The following is a 13,841-nucleotide window of genomic DNA, read 5'->3' as shown; positions in this document are numbered from 1 at the left end:
CTCCTTCCTCCCTAGTCCTGGTTTCAAAGACGCTGCACTTCAAATGCTGTGCGCATGGGACAGAGAGAAGCTGCCCCTGCGCATCATCACACATTGCCCTGGCACTAAAGCACAGCAGCCAGTTGTCTCCTACAACTCACTGATAACCTGAGTGGGCTCCTCTTCAGGTGTATTAGAGCCTCCCCGGGGCACCGGGAAGCAGAAGTGAAGTCTTTACAGTGCTTTGTCACTACTGGCTATTGCTCATGTCGATACCACTGACACATCTCTACAGTGTCATAGATTGGTGTGGGTGACAGAATGAATGGTGCCAGAGAGATTCTCATGCAGAGGAACTGTTCGATTATGGACTCTAAGGGTACTGCATCATCTTACAAAGTGCAAGTGATAACGAAGCTTCAGAGAGAGGTGTTCAGCTTTTCTGCCCAGCTACCTGTTCAGGTTGGCAGGCACTTATGTTACACAAGTTTTACTTGCATTTGACTTCAGATAAGTTAGGAAGCAAAGTTTCTTCCCATCTTTCTAAAGTAAGAGACATTGAATAATACAAGAAAAGTTATCACTTTCCATATAAAACTACTCTCTATAACTTTATATAAATTTTTTTACTCCCATAAGTGAAAGAACTAGATGACTGAATGCTAAGAATGAGTCTTGTTAAAATACAATAACGTTATTAATTTCTCCGTGAAACATTTGGTTAATCTAAATAAATAGATAACATAAGCAGAAAAGTGAATAGACACACAAATGAAAGGAAACACAAGAAAATGAAAGGAGGCAGAAGTCACCAAAAATTTAAAGGGCTGAATTGCTCAAATAGTACTAGAAATAAAATTACTGTTTCACAGGATTAAGCAAGGGAAAGCATTACAGTATACAGAAAATTAAGCAGGATATATATTTTACACTGTAAAAGGCTAAACCAAAACAAGCAACTGAACTAGCATGCACTTACCACAACAGCCTAAGGGGAGGAAGTTTGGTAGGGAGGGAGGCAGGCGCTTTTATCACTGTATGGGCTTGAGCACCTGCTGCTAAAAGGCATGTAAACCCTCTGCACCACAGCTGGCACCTGCGGAATCAGCAGGAGCCCTACCCTGCAATGAGAGGTGTAACCCTTTTTCTACCAGCCTGGACAAGGTTTTAGTTTTAAGGTTGCACGACAGCTGTTCTGCCTGTTCATGCTTACTGTGGGCCACTGCAGGTGATCCTAATAAGAGAACGTTATTAGTTAACTGTGGTGGTGTTAAAAGACTTTGAAACAGCTGGATCAGAGTGATTACTATTAGCATCTTTAAAAATAGAATTAGCATTATATACAGAACCACTAATGATAGGAAAATGTGTGAAATGTCCCCCTTATGTAATGTTTATTGAAAGAATTATGTGTTCTTTTAGAGGAACTTTTTAAAATAAACATAGGCTTTTCTCTGTAGGCTTTCTTCCTGATGAAGAAGGCATGTGAATTTTAAGAATCACAGTAATATTCCTTTCATCATCTTAAACATGTTGCAATTATAGCCATTATATTCAGTAAAGGGCTTTTAATAGGAATGTAATATCATGGTATATTGCTCCCCTTGTTTCTATGCCTAAATTAGGAGTGTCTTCTATTATTTGCCTCCTTTGCAGTTTTATGATAATTGGTAGCATTTTTGTTTAGAAACCATTTTCATCAGCTCACTGAGAACAGATAACCATAAAGAATGTAATGCTACTTCAGGCAGTTCTATTTTTATTTGTACTGGTTTTATTCAGGATAACTTCACTGATACTAGGGAACTTGATCCTGATTTCCACTGATGAAAGAAGAAAACGATCACCATTCCATACAACCAGTAAAAAGACAGAAAGAGAACCATAAGTAATAGCTACCAGTGGAGGATAACATAAAGAGGTAAACTGCAGGATCCATACTGCTTAATTGAAGTGTGAGATTGAGAAACAAAAATTGAAATATTGTCTTCAATTTCCCATACTAATTTTGACATGATATAAAATATACAGCTCATGATGCTTGGGAATAAGAATGATCAGTCATTCCTCAAAGGATACACATTCACCTGCAGAACTGAGGCGTTTGAGAACAATTGGATGAAATAATTCCTGACACAAATCCTTTGATTAAAAGAGTAATCTTGGATTTTCATAAAGAATTAATTTGGCCTGTCCTAGGTTAGAACAGGTATCACGTCTCCCAGTTAAATGAATGCATGTTGGCTTTGTTGAATATCAGTGAGATTTTGATGAGACACCACATAGGTGGTACTGACTATACGAAAATCTGATGAGTTTGGTTCAGCATATGTAATTCCGTGAAGTTAGAGATGATTTCATGGCTGGTGAAATTAAAGAGAACTTCAATCTCTTGGAATCTGTGAGAAAAGAGAGGATATGCAAAAGTAAACACAGATGGGAGGAGATAAACTCTTCCAAACATGAGAGTGGTTGCCTTTTGCAAGTCTCCACTTGCCTTTCGCAAGTCTCTGCTTACACCCAGGTAAAACACGTCATGCAAGCCTCATCTTTCTAAGTTTGCAACAGGGCTATTACGTAGCATCCTATCTATTCTCTAGCCAGTTGTCACATATGCTTTGATCAGCTGATTTTCCACCATCATATGCCTTGAAGTGCAATATATATGGATGTGCTTCAGGTTCGAATCCATTTCCACAATAAGAGACCAGAATGACGCCCAGTTCGGAGTGCAGATCACTGTGCATCTGTCTCCTTTGCAGGTGTTGTACCATTCCCTCTCTGCAATATCTGGCATTAGCTAGCTATCATCAGGCAGGATGGTGGACTAGATGGACTTTGTATGCGCTACTGACCACAACAATTCTGGTTTGCCAAGTTTTTGGCAAACCTGCTTTCCCCAGAAAAATAGAACCTTTTCTTCTCTTTCTTTTCTGATTTAAGAAAATCATCAGATCTGTTGTATATTAACAGTTTCCAAGACAAACAGACATGCATATAGTATCCCCAAGACTTTCACTAGTAAAATGCCTAACTGTATCTTAGTAAAATATAAAACACAAAAATAAGAATGGAAAATGGAAGAGGAAAAAAATTTTAAAAAGGAGTAATGAATTCTTAGTGGTTTCAAGAACAGTCTGTTCCTAATAACCTCTTCGGTCACCCAGCTTGCACATTTCCCCCTCAGAGGTGTAGTTAGAGTTACATCCAAAGACGTCTTGAAGGATAAATTATCGTAAAAGTCAGCTTTTAATTAAACTTCCTCATTTCAAAAACAAAGCGGATCTCTGTTTCCCTGGAGACCAGGATATGTAAGAAGGCAGAATTTTCTCTCTATTTCCCTTTCTTATGTTGGACCATTGTAGAACAGTTTATGTATCTTACTTTCTTCTTCTGCAGGATTAGTATTAATTACTGAACGGACTTTTTCATAATATGACTGTAACTGTGTCACTGTGGTGGGTAATCTGCGTTGGTACTCTCGGCGTGCAGTTGTTCACTGAGAGGATCAACATCTTTCACTGCGCGTTACTACCCTGGTTTTGAATAGTGGTATCAGACATGAGTGCCCACTGAACAGAAAGGGAACCCTGTTTTCAAGTTTTGGAAATAGAAAATGAATACGATTCTGCTACAGAAATAACGCAGACCTGTCTGCTTGAACCTCCAGCACACTTGCACTGTGGGTGAGAGCAAATACTGTTGTCTGAGAGAAAACAGGAGGGCTATGTTTAGTATTTTTGGAACTAATTTTGCACCATGACTGTGCACGGGCAATCGTGACCCAGCATTCTCTGGTTCCCAGACTGATCCGAGATGGTGAGCATTTCATCCTTCCCTCAATTTCTTTTGGTATAGAGGAGGAGACAACAATAGAGCTCTCTTTGAATTACTCAAGAGTACAAGGAGAGTTAGAATTCTAAATAAATTGGAATTTATTTGCAATGGTGTTAAAATACTGAAAATGGAAAAGTTTATGTAACACCATTTATGCTAAATATTTGCAAATTAAATACAAATTTCACTTTTCCTAATGAAGTGAGCCGCTATGGCAATTTTGCCCAAAGGAAAGACCACCACTACATGATTTAGAGCCTGTATAACAAACACCATGTTTAATGACAGTGTTGTTTTTCTCCTCTTTTCCTTCCACGCATTCTCCAAAGTCAATGTTCATGAGTCTCTCATTTCCCCTCCAGCACATCCTCCTTTTCATCATTCAGATGTTGTCAGATATGACTTAAGATCACAAGCAAAAATACTGTTTTTCAAACTGGAACATCATGAACAATTTAGATAAACAAAACATAATTTCCAAGGGCAAAATACAGCCAAACACTGTTGTTAGTGGCTTGGATTCTTTGCTGTGCCACAGAAGTCTGGAGGAACTTTTCTAAACTCTTTCTCTTGGTTCTGTAATCTTTGTTGGTGGCAGTTCAAAAGGCGCCAGCATGGCATGACAGTCTCCAAATACCAGATTTGGTATTTAGAGTAAGAATATGCTCTCCTAAATCAAAGCAGAGGGCAAAAATCAGATGAATTTACACCTGATAAGAACGGTCCGATTCAATTCGTGATAAACCTCACCCAGTTTTCTCTTCAAGGTAACATTCTCTCTGACAATTTCAGTATTACAATTTTGACTGAAACGGGGCTTAGGTTTCAAACATGGCACCGTCTTCCCATAGAACCCCAAGGAGAAGTCCGTGGCTGTCATGCTGGGTAATGAGCACAGGACCAAACTCCTGGTAGCAGTCAGGGCAGATCCTGCTGTTTCATTCTGAGTAGAGAAAAGCCTCTGTAATTATGGATGGGTTTAGATACCTGATAGCTCTTCCCTTAAAAAACACGACTACAATTCTGATTGTCTTGGCTATGCAATAAACAGGCCTTGTGAACTGGCAGAACTCATCATGAGGATGATAGCAAGATGATAATTTTCTTGTGATTTGTTAGGTGTTTGTTAGGACATGTATGTATGCCTATGGTTGACTTCCTAGAAAGCAGGAGTAAACGAGAGGACCTAGTTTTAATTAGCCTGTATTACTATCAAGAATTCTGAGCAGCACTTAGTCAGTAGTGCTCTGAATAGCACTAAAAAACTCCAACTTACGAGGCCTTTTATTTCTCTCCTATTTGACTTATCTTTTTGAAGGTAAAACTGCTTATTACATTTCTAACGAAGCAAAAATTAAACAAAGCCCCATGCTGCACCTTCTTCCATTTCGCAGGTAAAGGAATCAAGAAATGTGGTGGAATGAAACCCTCCTCTGGTATTAGGACCATCACATGCTTACTTCCCACTCTTTTTTCCTACATACATCTTGCAAACTTCTTGGAAAAAGACTGATTCTGTGCTATGGATTTGATTATCCAAATATTACTGGAGAATGAGAGAGAAATGACAACTGAATGGCAGACAGGCTGAAGCCATTTAATGGCATCCTTCATACTTTTCCTACAGAATGTGAAGGAAAGAGGAAGGAAGGAGTGAAAGCTGATAGCTCTGAGATTTGCAGTATATTTAAAAACAAACCTATCCCTAAACAAAGCAAAAATTACTGTCTTGTATAAAAGTGTTCTATCTTTTTATTTGAGAGCAATTCTTTCTGATTTCTCGAAGAAACATACTTTAAGAACTATTCTTTGCCTTTGGAAAACTGTTCTTCAATTGTAATCCTTTTACAACTTTCAGGCTCTTTTAAGTAATGATTAACTCCTAGCAAATTTTCTGTGAAGAGTACAATAACTAACATATCCTTTTCAAAACATGCTATGAAAGAAAACAGCATAAACTTTAAATTAAAACTTAGGAAGCAGCATCTCAGAAATTATGAAAGTACTTACTGATCATATAACAGATACAATCTAATGGCTAAAGAGCTGTCACTTGACATTTCTGATGTGGTCTGCTAACATTATAAGTTATTTCTGAGAAATTCATTTAATTAGACATTCCATGAGACTTTTCAATTCAACAAGCCATAAAAAATGGTGTCACAAACACGTTACAGCTCCGCGTTCTGCCAAGCCTGTAGTGACCTGGGATGAATTCTTTTACTGAGGAGCTCTGCAGCAATCCTGAGTTTTATCACCGACAAAAGAGCAGGAACTCTCTAGAGCTAGTGAGATACAAACACTGATTATTTAGGCAATGCGGCTTTTCCATTACACAGCGCTGCACAGAACAAAAATGCAGCGTAAGGCTCCTCATCAGAGCTCGCCCTCCGTATGTGTTAACAGTTCATGCAGCAGAATGGAACCGTTGCACACTTTGCTATTCCTGTGTTGGCAAACGGCTTGCGCTAGTGGCTGTGGGCCATACTTTTCTCCTGATCACTTGAAAGTGAAGTTGCAGGCCCAGTAGTTTATGGAGGAAAATAACGATCTTCTGGACATAATTCTGGGAAAATGAGGCATCTGAGTTACTGTCTGTTTTAAAGTTATGAAGCAAGTCTTGGAGGCTTCACCTGGTTGAGCGAGGGACTGGGCAGCACGGCAGGGAGGTGCAGCTTCTGAGAGGCGGTGGAACATCTGCTTCCGGGCCTTTGCTCCTCCTCGGGGCTGCCTCTGTGTGCCGCTCCCTGGCAGCCACGGAGCCCTGCGGCTGTGGGTCCCCGAGCTCTCCTCCAAGCCGGGCTTCCCCGCCACCTGCAGAGGTTATCCGCGGAGACCAGCCCACGCCGTGCTGGCGAGCATCGCCTGCTTGAGGCTGCACTGGCCTGTACAGATGTCCTTTAATGCGTACTGGAGAAACCTGGGGATTTCAGTGTGCACTTAAGTGCTCACGTTCTACCTGGGGAAAAGATGGGGGTTCAGGCACTAATTATTCTTCTAACTTTTGTTTGGTTTCTTGCATTGCACCTGTTGTGGTGATCTGCGAGAACCATCATTTCAGGCCTAAACTACCAACCTCAGGCTTTTCTTCTCTGTATCGAAACTTCCCATATAACATCTTAAGACACCATGCAATAAAGATCTCCATAGCGAGGGAGCTTCTGAAATGCTGTGGAATCTCTATACAAGAAAAATGTTGCTTTTCCAAGCTTCCCACTAGTTTAAATCAAATCCTTATTTTATTACAATAGCTGAATAAAAATCAATGTGGCTGTCTTCACATTACTAAGGTTAACAGTCAGTAGTGAGTACTAGTGACTAATTTAAGATGAGCTATTTGCGCTTTTGTAAGTAACAACCGAATGCTGGTAAAAGGCTTGGCCATAATATGATCTGATTGCCTTTCCTATTGGTTGTAATGTTTATGTACGAGTTTAAAAATAACCGAGCGGTGTGAGATAGCTGCTGGGAGTGAAGGTGCCCCTGAGGCAGCGGGAGCGGGAGGTGCCGGGGCAGGACCGCTCACCCCGGGACCGGCCGCAGAGCAGCGGGCAGCTCGGGGCCCGGCGCGGTGCCGCCGCACGGCGGGGAGCTGCCGTGCCGCGATCGCACCCCACGGCCCCGTCCTGCGGCACCGCCGCCGGCACGGCCCCTGCGAGAGACCCGTGCCCGGTAAGCGGGGCTGCAGGCCGCTGAAGGAAGCCGGCACCGGCCCGCCCCCCGGGACGCCGCGCTGCGCGGCGCCTCCTGCCGGGCGTCAGGGCGGGGGGCGGGAGGAGCTGGAGGAGGAGGAGGCGGAGCAGGAGGAGGGAGGCGGAGGCGGGCCCCGGCCCGGCCCGGCCGCACCTGCGGGCGGCGCCGCTGCCCTCCCGCGGCCGCCGGGGGCGCTGCGCTGGGGGCGGCGCGGCCCGGCCCGCCCCGCCGCTGCTCCTCTCCCGCCTCCCGGCGCTGCGGACGCCCGGCTCCCCGCCGCTCCGCTCCGCCCGGGTCGGCTCGGCTCGGCTCCCCTCCGCCGCGCCGCGCTGCGGCAGCCGCCGCGGGCAGGAGGACGGGAGGCGGCGGCGCCGGGCGCTGCCATGCGGGCGGGCGGCGCCGGGGCGCGGGGCGGGTGAGGGCGGCGGCGGCGCCGGCGGCTGGCGGCGGCTCGCAGCGCCTGGTCCCGCCCGCGGGAGCCGCCGGGCCGGCGGGGAGCGGCGCGCAGGGCATGCCATCCGCCTCGCCCCGATGTTTCACTGGGGCAAGTGGAAGAAGAGGATGGGAGCGAGCGCCTCCTCCTCCAAGAGACCCGTCTTCGACGAGCGGGAGGACGGTGAGTGCGGGCCGGGATGCCCTGCCCCGGGGTGCCCTGCCCCGGGGTGCCCTGCCCCGGGGTGCCCTGCCCCGCACCTGTTGAGCCCCGCTCCGCCCGGCGCGGCGCGCCCCGTCCCGTCCCGCCCCGGCGGGGCTGCCCACCTGCGGGCTGCGCCGCGCGTGTCGGGCGGAGCGGGCGGCGGCTGGGGCGCGCTGCGGGCAGCGGGACCGTGCCCCGGGTGCGGGCTTGCCGGCCGGATCTTGCCTCCCCGGAGAAACGGGGCGCAGGGATCGCGGAGCCCCCGGCAGCGCGCTGCCCCGCAGGCAGCCCCGCGGAAACGGGGCGGCTGTCGTGGACATAACGGGTAATTTGGAAGTGGGCAGTGAGGGGACGGATTAGCAATGAAGTTTCAATCTGTGCAAAGAAATCTCTGGTTTTAACAAGGAAAGAGCAAGTGCGGCTGGCCATCAAACTTCTAAAATCTGCTTGGCATTGCAAAAAGGCTGCTTTGGGTTTTTTCCCAAAATACGAGTTTTTTGTAGAAATACACTGTGAAGTACCACAGTTGCATTAAACTTCTCAGATGCAGCGTGAAATTTCAGAGGACCAGAGGAAGGAAACTTTGGCTGTGGGTGGGGGAAGGCTTGGGAGAGACGTCAGGCAGCAGACGGGGTGCTGGACGGCTGGGAGCTCTCCTGACATACAAAGCACGCCACGTTGGCCCTAGGACACCAACCGAGCACTAGCAAAAATCCCCGGGTGCTCAGGGCACTCGAATTGTACACTAGGTAAACTTGGAGTTAAATATATATGTTAATTTGAGCCTTCAAGGCATGGTGATGTTCTAGTTTACATGAGCACTGGATCTGCTGGCATCCCCTGGGTGAGGGTGATCAAAACTGAGGCTGACTGTGCTGCTTCTGACAGCTGAAGGGATGTTAAATCAGGTAAACTTTTACTGGAGAAGTAACTAGTTGATATCACCAGCAAGTATTTATTAGCAATTCAGAATATGCCATTGAATTGTTAACCCTTGCATCTCTTACTACAGAAGTGTAGAGAAAACATCTGTCAGAATGACACCTCACTGCCCAAAGGCTGTGCTGTGGTGTGACTGAAATGCACAACAAAATTGCTGTTGGAAGGAAAACTGCAAAATCCATCCAAACCCCCCTGTCCCTTTATACTAACAGTGTGCATGAGATTGGGTCGATGTGGCTGCTGGGTGTGTGCAGCTCTGGTGGGCTTTACCAGAATTTTGTGCTCAAAGTGTGTTTCCTCTTGAATGTGGTGGGTCAGCAGGAACAGCGAGACAAGTGAAAATGCTTAAATTGGAGGCTTTGCTACGTAATTCAGAAAGCATTTAATTCTGAACTGAGCCTGTATACAGCCAATATTGGGAAATTGAGCTTTGCAGGTGAATGACCATTGACAAAAACCTTGTAACATCTCATAAGGCATTTTCAAGCAGCGCTTTTGCAATAGTGGAGACTTATTACGATGTTACTTTCTTAATATTGCCTGCTTTTTCATCATTGCTTGTTAGTGTGTGCTCAAAGCAATTACAGTGTTGTTCTGGTGAACTCATATTTACTGGCACGGCATGGTTGCCATGGAGATCTCTTAAGACATTCCAATAACTTCCTTACATAAAGATAGAAGCCAGTTAATACTTTGGTTTTGTGTGTGACATAATGTGGAGGAATTACTAGTGATGACAATTTAAAGTGAAATAAATTAGAAAAAAAAAAAAAGGGGTAAAAAGATAGGTTAGTATATGAAATTTTACCCCTGGGTGGTTCCCAGTGGTGGATGTACAAGAATGAGCCTGACTGTCTAAATCCGATGGTTAATCCCTTTTAATTATGACAGGATGTATGTAAATAGAAGGTTAACATTTATTTTAGTAAGTAGTAACACAAGGCCTAGTATTTACTCTCAGATAAATCAAACTCCAAATGTGTAGATTTTTGAGGCAAGAGAACTCTTACTGTCCTCTTGCCTGACTTCCTTGGGTCCGGTTTCAAGACTTTACTGAGTTACTGCCTCAAGTCAAGCCAGTGTGGCTAAGCCAGAGCATGGTGGGGTTTCCTGGGGGTGGGCAGTAATGTGTTTGCTCTCGGTGTAAAATACCTGGCCCTGGAGGACTATCTGCTCTTAACTTCACAGTTAGAAATCATCCTTTCTCTCTGGTCTGAATCTGTCCAACCTCAGCTTCCTGCTCTTGGATCTCACCTTGATAAACCGGAGGAGCTTCTGTTGTTATGCCTCTGTCTCGGTGTAGCGGCAGGCTGGGATCACAGCCGCCTGGCGTCCTTGTCGGTGGGATGTGTGGATTGAGCTCTCCGAGTCCGTGACTCTGAGGGTAAACTTCATATTCCTGAGTCTGTCCTATGGATCTTCTGTCAACCCTGTCCGTTTTTTTCAGTGTTGTTTTTGTTAATGCTGGGACTGAACTCGTTGCTTCGGCAGGATCTAGCCCGAGGCAGGTCGGTGCCGATGCAGCCTGTGTGCAGCGCTGGCTCGTCATCCGTCCAGGGACACCCGTGTGGAGCTGTGCTATGGAGAGTCGCGCCCAAGGAACAACTATCCTGCTCCCTCCTTGCTTCCCTTCCTGGGTGCTGTGTGGTCCCCTGCCCCCCAATTTTCCTCCAGTTCAAGTACTGGAGGAAGCCGGGTGCAGGCCAAGTGCGACCGGTCCTTTGTGTTCCCTCTGAGCTGCGGTGGGGGGGACAGTGCATCTGCATCTTTCGGACACGCTTTTGGTACTGTCCTTGGCTGCAGCGGGCACATCTTGCTGTTTCATGTTTGCGCATGCAACCTTTGACATATTTCTGAGCATTTTGGAGTTGGGATTCAATGAATAGAAAAGCTGACTTTGAAAGCAGAGTGTTTTGCGTGTGCTTCCGGAAAGCACTGGTATGAGAGAGATCGGTTCCCCTCGCTTTGTGAGCGTTGGCTTCAGCTGGTTCCATTTACACAGCAAACTTGGCGTGTTCAGTAGCTGCTGCATAAGCACCAGTTGGGTGCAAGCTCCAGCCTGTCCAACTAGAGATGCTACCTAGTGATGCCTTTTTGACAGCTAGTATTTGGTGAGGTACCTTGTACCCTGTTTCTGAACAGAGAAAGTTAATGGATTGGTGGAGGGGGAGAAGGGAAAAATAATATAAAAAGGGCGGGAAGGAGAATATAAGGCAAAAGAATAGCAGGGCAGCAAGGTTGAGCGCTCTGAGTTATGGTGTGCCGGAAGAAGGTGGCCTCAGTAAGCTGCAGTGAATCGTCCATTTTCCATCAGGAAAAACAGGCCTTTGTCTGTAAGGGCTTTTTAGGGTTTCTTATTTAAACCCATAAGAAGCTTTTAAAAGCTTCTTACTTGGTCAGTGAATTTGTTCGCCAGCACCGAAGAAGGCGCAGTCGGGGTGCCAGCTGCCTCTCTGCCTGTTGTGAACCATCGGCTCTCCGCAGCAGGGCGCGGGGCACTGGAATGTCTCAGCCCACAGTCGCAAGGCTTGTTTTTCATGTGGGCAGAAAGTGTTTTCTGTCGTCGTTCTGGGAAATGGCCAAGCAAGTTTTATTGGTACACCCCCCCTTTATTTATTTATTTATTTTTTATACTAAATGGCGAAAAGCTGTAGTTGTGAAGCCAACAGAAATGCTTCAACCCAAACATTAAAAAAAGCATTTAGCAGAGTTGCTAGGACTTGGGAAACAGGACTGAGTAATAGGAAATACAAGGCACTCTTACACTTAGTGCTATTAGCGTTGCCCACAGTTGTGTTATGTGAGAAAGGGGGAAAAACAGCATGATGGATCTTTATATGCAGTTATATCTAAAGAGGAATTTCAAGAGTGCGTTTTGGTTGTGGCTTCTCCTGAATCAAAGTGGCTTACTAAAAAAGTGTGTGTAAATATACATGAGAATATGTAAAGCCATCTGGTGCTTTCTGCTGAGCTGTTCCTTCCTTTGCTTACACCGAGGTGAGTGGCCTGAGAGCTTTCTGTCTGTTTCCTGACACTGAGTTGGATTTCCAGCTGATTTACAAGGTTTTAATGCTGCAGCCCAGTTATTTTCATTGTGATTTTGTCTTGATTGCTTGTTTGCCCATCCTTTATTTGACTCTCCACTGGAGTGCAGTTGGCTTTTTGTAAGGGGGTCAGGTGCGATCTCCTGGGCTTGTCCTACTTGCATCAAAATCAACTTTTTAAAACAAGTCCCCAGTTTTGCAGCCCACAGGTACAGCTCTTCCAGTCTGACTCAAAGAAGTGTGTGCTCAGGGTTAGCCTTTGGGTCAGGTGAAATGGTGTGGGTGGTTTTGTTTCCCCTCTCAGGGAACAATCTCTGAAATTCTTTGGCTCAGGTAATACTGGGAGGAGGCACCAGGCTGGAGTTTGGGGGAGGAAAAAACCACCCAGCTGCAAGGGCAGCCGTTCGGGAGGACGTGCTGAGGGAGGGGCGCCGGGGAGGAGGGGGAGCCCCGTCCTGGGAGGGCATGGGGTTTTGGGGCCGCGGGGTGGGAGAATGCCCCCTCCTTGGTCGGGGCCAGGCTGCCTCCGCAGCTCTGGGTTGGCTTCTGTCGGCCGCGGGCACCATCCTGGGCACAGGCCAGCGATGCCCCGCATCTGTGGTGGTCGGTCTCCCCCGTGGTCTGCAGGTGTTCATCGACATGGGTCTAAAACTTATAGAAGAGCCGCTCTGCGAATGCCTGCCGCGAATTTCCACGCTGAGAAATACTATTCTGTAAAAGTGTGTTTCTGTGGTAAAACAAGAAGGCTGTTACGCGTCTTGAAGCTGTTTCCTAGCCGCTCAGTTTGCTGAAGTGCTCCAGCTTCAGGGACGTGCTGGGCCCGGGGGCTCTTGAAGCCTGAGCAGCGCTCAAGGGACGGTGCCCGCTCTGCGTCCCTGCCATCCTCGTCCTCACGGGGACCGCGGGAGGCTGGAAAGCCTCGGCAGCTGCACGGCATGGCGCCCATCCCCATGGAAACGGGCGAGAAGCTGCAAAACCTGGGGGAACGTGCTTAAAATAATCCCCATTTTAATTTCAAACCATGTGTTGGCAGGCTGTAGGGTTACACACACACCAGAGAATGCATCCCTCCTGCCTCACCCTGGTGATCTGGTGATCGAAAACTGGAGTGCTTCATTTGTGGAGCTGTTTGATGTACAGAGAAGGAACCGCGCGTGCTGGTGCCGAACCTGCCCCTTGCTCCGACCTGTCATCCTGCCGCTGCCTTCCGCTGAGCCGGTGCCGGCTGGGTGCTGCCGGGCGGCTGCTGGGTGCTTCCAGCTGCAGGAGGCAACGTGTCATCGTCAACTCGCATCGCTTTGAATTCAGGAGTTCAGTTGTCGCAGATTGGCAAGCTGTTTACATTCCTCCTTTTACTTCCTCTTTTCCGATCCGCTGGGAGCAAGATGTCCAGCGCTCTCCGCAGCATTAGGCATTAGTTTTTCAGATCAGGATCGTCCCGTGTAATTGTTTGTTCCAGAGGTTGGGACCTTCAGGGAAACAAGGGCATGCTGCGAGACTGTCGGGGGTGTCGGAGTGACAGACCTGGCGAGGACGGGGGCTGAAGCCTGACCTTGTCATGTGTCCCGTACCTCTGCGGTGAGCCAGATCCGTCCCGCCAGGTTTGCCCCGGGTCTGGGGCATCCCACTGCGCTGCCAGGAGAGGGACCCTGGGAGCCGGGACAGTCCCAGCCTTGACCCAGGGACCAGGAGAAGTTTCTCGCCCTCTC

The sequence above is a fragment of the Calonectris borealis genome, chromosome 7 (genome assembly GCF_964195595.1).
Source record: "Calonectris borealis chromosome 7, bCalBor7.hap1.2, whole genome shotgun sequence".
Lineage (NCBI taxonomy): Eukaryota > Metazoa > Chordata > Aves > Procellariiformes > Procellariidae > Calonectris > Calonectris borealis.
Note: the sequence above shows the minus strand (reverse complement) of the source record.